Below are 6,000 nucleotides of genomic sequence, written 5' to 3'. Positions count from 1 at the left end.
TAGCACCTCAGCATTTGGAAAACTATTTGGCTGTGTAATTAATTCTGCCATGAGCCAAACATGACAGAATTAGCCTATAAGAGACAGTTAATATGTGAAGTAGGGAGGTAAGTTAAGACTTGTTTCTTGCATTCAAGGAGCTCATGGCCTGTTGATAGAGACTGAGGCACAATGTTTTATAATTAAAAAGGTACTTTTGGAATGTGGTGGTGCGGAGAAAGTGACCAATGCTACTATGCTATGGGGAGAGGGAAGCTTTGCAGGGGGTGCATGTCTCATAGAGTGAGTAGAGCTTCGGAGACAGACAAAGAAGAGAAAAAGGGCATTCCAGACAGAGAAGTACATTCCTAAAGGCAAAAAGAAAAAAAAGTTGAAGTGCTGGGAACATATTCGAAGAACAATAGAAAATGATAGTGGCTGCAAATTACTTGAGATTTCTCTTGTCCAAAGGTGCATTCTGTGTCCACCTCCTTGAGTCTGAGAATCTTTTAGTCAATAGAATGCAGAAAAGTACCAGTGCATGGCTTCTGAGGCTAGGTGCAGAAAAGGTGATGCAGCTTCCCTTTTTGTGCTGAAATGCAGCACTTGGAGCTCTGAGCTACGAAGAAGTTCATGCACTCTAAACTTCTCACACTGGGGAAGCCAGGTGCAGGCATTCAGTTCCCAGCCCAGCTGAGCTCCATCCTGGCTGCATCAGTTGTTCTCGTGAGGGAGCCATCTTGGATACCCAGCTCCGTGGAGCCTCCTTGTGTCGCCAGCCCCAACTGATCTCCCTGCAACCACAAGAGAGTCTCCAACCAAGAACTAACTGCACAGCGGAAGCCTTTCTAAATTCTTGACCTCCAAAAAGTCATGCACAAAGTAAAACGGTTGTTTTGAGTCACTAAACTTCGGAGCCTGGAGTAAGGGAGAAGTTCCTTTGGGTAGGTGTTATTTTCCTAGGCTATCCTCCATTTCCTCTTATTTCGCTGATAGCAGTCTGATTTGTGTGTGTGTTGTATGTGTGGGTGGGTTGGGGGAGACCCTGTTCTTAAGCCACGTAGTTCAGGTCCTCCTGGATGTGCCTACCTAACCGTCATATCCCCGCTATGGTACAGTGTTTGTAAAGAGTTGACCAAATAATCCAAAACAGACCACTGAGATTCCGCCTTGTGACTTTTGTTAAAATTAGTGAGAAAAAAGATCACTCTCGGGGCAGGCTGGGGCAAAAAGGGATTGCTGAACAGGTGCTAGGTAAGCCTGAAAACTGCTGGGAGCAAATTCATTATGAAGCAGGAAGAACCTAATAAGGAATAAAATTACTCTGGGTGAAAGCCAAGCAACGGATGGAGAAAGACAGCTTTCTGATGAGACTGTTTGAACTTTGGACTCAGTTGTGCCAGGTACTTCTGCAGGCTGTTTTAGTTTCATAAGTTAATACGTACTCCTTTTTGATTAAGGCTATTTCAGAGGTGTCACTTGCATCTGAAAGATTCCTAATACAGATAAGTAAGATGAGGTCATGGAGGACTTTGTGTCCTGTGATGGTAAAGTTTTACTTCATTCTGTAAAGAATAGAGAACTATATAATTATGTTAACCAGGAGCAGGTTGATGAGATTACACTTTAGTAAGACACCTGAATGCACTAAGAAGGGATATTTTGGGTGTTAGACTAGAAACAGGGAAATGAACTAGGAGTATATAGTGTTAGTTTAGGATATTATGATGCCAACTAATATAGCTGGTGGGATTGCAGATGAGATTTCAGAGACATTTAAGTCATGGAATCAACAGAATTCAGAGACAGGTTGGTTGTTGGAATAAGTAAGAGAGAAGAAATAGGGATGACTTTTAGATATGTAGCTTATATACAAGCTGGACTAGGTATCACTAAAGAAAGAATATTAGCTCCAGTTTATGTCTGATGACTCAGAGAAGTTAAACAACCTATCTAAGGTTGTGAACCTAGTAAGAGCAGAACCAACCAGGTCTTTAGGCTCCAAGACTTTTGTTCTTTGAGTTGTATCAGGTACTATGTTCAGGTACAGTTCAGGCCACGTGCACTGCATTCCCAAGAAATCAAAGCACACGGGCTGCTTGTCTTTCAACACATCACGAGGAAGTCCACATTATTAATGGTTTCTTTTGGTCCCCTTGCGATGTCTGTCTTGCTACCAAACAAAACCTCTGCAACAGGGCATTTGTAGTATTCAGGTTTTCTTGGCAGACTTACCAGTGTTTGAGAAAAGTACAGATGATTCTGTTTCAGCCTTTCTGCATTCTGACTTGAGAAGCTGATTGCAGATGCAGAAACCTGAAAGGATGGGAAATCTATTTCCCAAGATGGACTGTTGATTTGTTCTAAAGATCAGAAGGGTGTGGCTTTTCAATACAAACAACAAAGTCTGGGAGTTTTTGCACAGTGGAAGAGAAAGGCAAGTAGTAAGAGTGGTAAAGTGCTCATTAGGAAGGAAATAGGAAAATTTGGTTTAAACCAAGGCAGGTATAAAGAGAAGGTTTTGAACTTTATGAAAAGAGGACCAGAGAAGGGGAAGTAGCGAACTGAGTGGTGAATGCTGCTTATCATATATCTACTTAAAATTTCTTGGTCTCATTCTTCGCCATTGTTAAAATACTTTAACATTTTATATACACTTAAATATCTGCTCCACTCTAGTTATATTTTTTAAGTCTTTTACCATGTTTGCGCCACAATTATCTCAACTGTGAAATAGGACCAGTAACACATTGCATCATAAGATTGTTGTGTTAAATAATGGCATGAATGTGCCCAGCTTGTTGCTTGTCACGTGGAACCTGCAGTTAATGCTATGGCCTGTAAATCTTTCCACCCTCTTCAGCAAGCTTTTATTTAAAGATGCAGTTATGAATGGAAAACTCCTGCAAGATTGATCAGTGTGCATTGGATAGATGTTAGATAGGACAGCCAGCATTAAGTTCATTTGAAGAAGAAAAAAACTGAAGTTCTCAGAGGTTAAGTAGCTTGCTGCAAAGTGCTTAGCTATCAATAGGAGGTGGAGACTTTTCTCAAGAGGGCCATAGGTGAGATGCATAGGTGTTACCCAGTGCAGGCTTTTGGTCGTCTTCACTTAACATACTGATTTGAATCAGATGAGAAAGCAGACACCCTGGAATTGAGAAAGTGCCACACAAGATGAGGCCATTGCAAGGAGGAAAAAAGAGGTCCTGTGTGAGTCTGGGAAGACAGTACCCCGATGAGCCCACCAGGAAAAGATCAGAAATGGGAGGAGTGCTTGCAGGCTAGTGGGATGTACTCAAGCTTCGGATCAGGTGGATCTGGGCTCAAATAATCACTCCTCCACATGTTATCTGTGTGACTTTGAACAAGACTGTGTAACTTTCTAAGCCTGTTTATTCAATTATTTTCTCTATTTCTTTTCTTTTTTGTTTTCTTTTGTTTTCGAGATGTGTCTTGCTCTGTCACCCAGGCTGGAGTGCAATGTTGCAATCTTGGCTCACTGCAGCCTCTGCCTTCCAGGTTCAAGCAATTTTCCTTTCTCAGCCTCCTGAGTAGCTGGGATTACAGGTGGGCACCACCATGGCTGGCTAATTTTTGCATTTTTAGTAGATATGGGGTTTCACACTCCTGACCTCAGGTGATGCACCTGCCTTGGCCTCCCAAAAGTGCTGGGATTACAGGCGTGAGTGACTGCGCCCGGCCTTCTTTCTTCAATTATAAAATGGATATAATAATGTCTTATTTGCTTATCACTGTTAGCTTAAATTGGCATGTCTCGTAAAGCGCCCACCCAGTCCAATTCCTTAGGAAATGCTCAATAAATCATAGTAATTATTATGAGCCTAATTATTTGTTTTTCTTTTCATGCAAACCTTAGCTAAACATTTTCCCCATGGAATAATACTGTTTGAATAGGCATTAACCAATCTGGAGGGATTTATAACATTTCAAAAAGACTGTTATAAATCTAGGGATAGTTTGCTAGAACCTGAAAATCAATGCATTGAATGTCCAGCTGTTTTAAATGAGGAGGTAGTGCAGGTAACAGACACAGCCCATCCCCATTCCTGTTTCAGTCCTGAGCTCAGGCTTGTGCTTAATGTGAGAGATAGAAATAGGGCAATTAATGACTGAGATTCAGAAATGGGGTAGAGCCAGAAATGCCTGTTGTAAATTACTTAATTTTAAAAAGCCAATTGGTAAAGATGTGTTTTTACATTTTGAAGCCACTACTTCTTGACTTGTCTAGAAAGCCTGAGATTAAGAATTACACTTTGGAGGTAAGGGGCTACATTAATCCATTCTTGTACTCCTACAAAGAACTACCTGAGACAGGGTAATTTATAAAGAAAAGTGGTTTAATCGGCTTATGATTCTTCAGGCTGTATAGGAAGCATGATTGAGGAGGCTTCAGGAAACTTGCAAGCATGGTGGAAAAGGAAGCAGGCACACATTGCATGGCTAGAATAGGAGGAAGAGAGAGAAGGGGAGGTGCTACACACTTTTAAACAACCAGATCTCGTGAGAACTCGCTATTATAAGAAGAGCAAGGGGGCCATTCACCCCCAAGATCCAATCACCTCCCACCAGACCCGTCTTCCAACATTGGGGATTACAATTTGACGTGAAATTTGAGTTGGGTCACAAATCTAAACCATATCAGGGGACAAGTGATTGAAGACTCATCATTCTATCCTGAATAAATTTTATGACCAACTTGCTGTGTAGAGGGAGACATTTGCTGAAGTTCCTTCATAATGGGTTCTGCATACAGAATAGCTTGGGTTCCAGTTAGCCATTGTTATTGTATGAGCTTGCGATGAGTCACTTAAGTAATTTGTGACTCGATGTACTCATCTGTGAAATGGAGATATTAACAGTAACATGTCTGTAGGCTTTCGTGAGGATTAAATGAGATTACTTTGTAAAGTGCTTAGACCAGTGTTTGGCATTGAGTATGCTCAGGGAATATTAGTGACTTTTTAAATATATACTTTATTGCGTTTTAGGTTTTGGGGTACATGTTAAGAACATGCAAGAGTGTTGCATAGGTACATACATAGCCATGTGGTTTGCTGCCTTCCTCCCCTTCACCTATATCTGGCATTTCTCCCCATGTTATCCCTCCCCAACTTTCCACCCCTCACTATCCCTCCCCTAGTTCCCCCCAACAGACCCTAGTGTGTGATGATCTCCTCCCTGTGTCCATGTGTTCTTATTGTTCAACACCCACCTATGAGTGAGAACATGTGGTGCTTGATTTCCTGTTCTTGTGTCAGTTTGCTGAGAATGATGGTTTCCAGGTTCATCCACGTCCCTACAAAGGACACAAACTCATCGTTTTTGATGGCTGCATAATATTCCATAGTGTATATGTGCCACATTTTCCCAGTTCAGTCTATCACCGATGGGCATTTGGGTTAGTTCCAGGTCTTTGCTATTGTAAACAGTACCACAACAAACATTCATGTACATGTGTCCTTATAATAGAACGCTTTGTAATCCTTTGGATATATACCCAGTAATGGGATTGCTGGGTCAAATGGAATTTCTATTTCTAGGTCCTTGAGGAATTGCCACACTGTCTTCCACAATGGTTGAACTAATTTACACTCCCACCAACAGTGTAAAAGTGTTTCTATTTCTTCACATCCACTCCAGCATCTGTTGTCTCCAGATTTTTAATGATCATCATTCTAACTGGCGTGAGATGGTATCTCAATGTAGTTTTGATTTGTATCTCTCTAATGACCAGTGATGATGAGCATTTTTTCATATGTTTGTTGGCCTCATGTATGTCTTCTTTTGTAAAGTGTCTGTTCATATCCTTTGCCCACTTTTGAATGGGCTTGTTTGTTTTTTTCTTGTAAATCTGTTTTAGTTCTTTGTATATTCTGGATATTAGCCCTTTGTCAGATGGGTAGATTGCAAAAATTTTTTCTTATTCTGTTGGTTGCCGATTCACTCTAATGATTCTTTCTTTTGCTGTGCAGAGCTCTGGAGTTTAATTAGGTCCCA

General features: G+C 41.1%; 1 long non-coding RNA gene across 1 annotated transcript in view; it reads left to right on the top strand.

Annotated features, from left to right (window-relative positions):
* Positions 1 to 609: 609 nt before the first annotated feature.
* LOC144581002 (uncharacterized) overlaps positions 610 to 6,000 on the top strand; it is a 71,259-nt gene continuing 65,868 nt past the window's right edge. Inside the window, exon 1 of the long non-coding RNA XR_013531453.1 lies at positions 610 to 923. This is a non-coding gene — a long non-coding RNA (uncharacterized LOC144581002). The remainder of the gene's footprint in view (positions 924 to 6,000) is intronic.

Source organism: Callithrix jacchus, chromosome 2 (genome assembly GCF_049354715.1).
Source record: "Callithrix jacchus isolate 240 chromosome 2, calJac240_pri, whole genome shotgun sequence".
Classification (NCBI taxonomy): Eukaryota; Metazoa; Chordata; class Mammalia; order Primates; family Cebidae; genus Callithrix; species Callithrix jacchus.
This window is presented reverse-complemented; position numbering and strand designations above follow the sequence as displayed.